This window comes from Clavelina lepadiformis, unplaced genomic scaffold (genome assembly GCF_947623445.1).
Source record: "Clavelina lepadiformis unplaced genomic scaffold, kaClaLepa1.1 scaffold_304, whole genome shotgun sequence".
Taxonomy (NCBI): Eukaryota; Metazoa; Chordata; class Ascidiacea; order Aplousobranchia; family Clavelinidae; genus Clavelina; species Clavelina lepadiformis.
In genome coordinates, this window is record NW_027508279.1 from 7,501 (window position 1) to 10,000 (window position 2,500).

At 50.1% G+C, this 2,500-nt stretch overlaps 1 non-coding gene across 1 annotated transcript in view; it reads left to right on the forward strand.

Moving 5' to 3' along the window:
- The first annotated feature begins 1,198 nt into the window (after positions 1–1,198).
- Positions 1,199–2,500, forward strand: part of LOC143472810 (small subunit ribosomal RNA) — a 1,808-nt gene continuing 506 nt past the window's right edge. Inside the window, exon 1 of the ribosomal RNA XR_013120119.1 lies at positions 1,199–2,500. This exon is cut by the window's right edge and continues 506 nt beyond it. This is a non-coding gene — a ribosomal RNA (small subunit ribosomal RNA).

A 2,500-nucleotide genomic window follows, 5' to 3' on the forward strand; every position in this document is an offset into this window, starting at 1 on the left:
CTGTTACATTGTCGTAATTGAGCTCTTCAATTTAATTTCATTTAATTTAATTTTATTTTATAATTTAACAATAACTTTGTACAATTAAATAACTTTAATTGATAAATACGTTGTCATTGCCTTGCATTGACTCACGTAGCTTTGCAATGCTGCTTGATGATCATTTGATGATTTTGTTGTATGACATATATTGTTATGATTATATCGATTAAAATTGTGCACTTTGACACTGTATGGCATTAGATTAATTTTATCAAGTCGATTCACACCAAAAAAATGTTAAAGTCCAAACGCCCAGGTCGCGCGGATAGCCCTCACCCGCCGCGGATTTTCCCAAGTCGGAAGAGCTTTAGCCGCGAGTCGGTGTTTGGACTTTAACTTTTTGTTGGTGTGATGAGACTTGAAAATTTTTTAGAGTCCAAACGACCAGGTCGCGCGCATAGCTTTCACCTGGCGCGGATTTTCCGAACTCGGGAGAGCATCACGCGCGGGTCGGTGTTGTGGACTCTGAAAATTTTTCCCATCCACTCCAAAAAATGTTAGAGTCCAAACGCCCAGGCCGCGCATATTCTCTTGACCGAGCGCGGATTTTTCGACCTCGGAAAAGTTTTTGCCGCGGGTCGATGTTTGGACTCTGAAATTTTTTCAAGTCTCGACAAAAAGTTAAAGTCCAAACGTTGGGAAATATTTTCAGAGTCCAAACGTTCGAGTTGCGCGCAGTGCCCGGCCGGGGCGCGGTTCGGCGGCCACGGCAAGCGGCCACGCACCTTCCCAAACTCCAAATCCGGCCGCGAGCTCGCGCGATCCCGAGGCCGTTCTGGGGTACCATGGCGATGCAGGATTCTGTGACTACTATGAGGGAGCAGGCAGTCGTGTGAGCGAATGCGCGCGCGAGTGCGAATCGAAGCAGAATCGATCTCGGTTGGCGTCGGGCACGATGGGCAGATGTAATGCTGTTCGCGCGGTCGCCCATGCTTAGCCGGGGTTTTGAGCGGTCTGTCGGATCCAGTGGCAAGCTATCGGCGTGCCTCGGCGCGAGTATTGCACTCGAATCGCCGGGCAGCGTCCGGAATTGACGGTTTTCGGAGCTCGTGCAAGCCGCGAGCGTAGTGTTTGAGTAGCGATGTACACGGAGAACGTGTGAAAAGAAACGCGGGGCGCCCGTCGTCCCGCAGCAGCCTCGTTTGCTGCGAATAGCTACCTGGTTGATCCTGCCAGTAGTCATATGCTTGTCTCAAAGATTAAGCCATGCAAGTGTAAGTACGAGCTCTCGTACAGTGAAACTGCGAATGGCTCATTAAATCAGTTATGGTTCATTTGATCGTACGTGTTACTTGGATAACTGTGGTAATTCTAGAGCTAATACATGCGAAAAGCGCCGACTCACGGAGGCGTGCATTTATCAGACCAAAAACCGACCGGGCCTCGGCCCGTGCTCGTTGGTGACTCTGGATAACTTTGCGGATCGCACGGTCTTGCACCGGCGACAAATCATTCAAGTGTCTGCCCTATCAACTTTCGTCGGTACGGTATCTGCCTACCGAGGTTCTTACGGGTGACGGGGAATCAGGGTTCGATTCCGGAGAGGGAGCCTGAGAAACGGCTACCACTTCCAAGGAAGGCAGCAGGCGCGCAAATTACCCATTCCCGACGCGGGGAGGTAGTGACGAAAAATAACAATGCAGGACTCTAACGAGGCCCTGTAATTGGAATGAGTACACTCTAAAACTTTTAACGAGTATCCATTGGAGGGCAAGTCTGGTGCCAGCAGCCGCGGTAATTCCAGCTCCAAAAGTGTATATTTAAGTTGTTGCGGTTAAAAAGCTCGTAGTTGGATTTTGGGCTCGGGCCGTCGGTCCGTCGCAAGGCGTGTACTGGCGTGCCCGGCCTCACCTTCGGTTCACCGTCGGTGCTCTTGACTGAGTGTTGGCGGCGGCCGGAACGTTTACTTTGAAAAAATTAGAGTGTTCAAAGCAGGCGGTTCGCCTGAATAATGGTGCATGGAATAATGGAATAGGACCTCGGTTCTATTTTGTTGGTTTTCGGAGCGCGAGGTAATGATTAAGAGGGACGGACGGGGGCATTCGTACTGTGCCGCTAGAGGTGAAATTCTTGGATCGGCGCAAGACGAACAACTGCGAAAGCATTTGCCAAGAATGTTTTCTTTAATCAAGAGCGAAAGTCAGAGGTTCGAAGACGATCAGATACCGTCCTAGTTCTGACTATAAACGATGCCAACTAGCGATCGGGGGGCGTTACTTTGACGACCTCTCCGGCAGCTTTCGGGAAACCAAAGTCTTTGGGTTCCGGGGGAAGTATGGTTGCAAAGCTGAAACTTAAAGGAATTGACGGAAGGGCACCACCAGGAGTGGAGCCTGCGGCTTAATTTGACTCAACACGGGAAATCTCACCCGGCCCGGACACAGTGAGGATTGACAGATTGAGAGCTCTTTCTTGATTCTGTGGGTGGTGGTGCATGGCCGTTCTTAGTTGGTGGAGC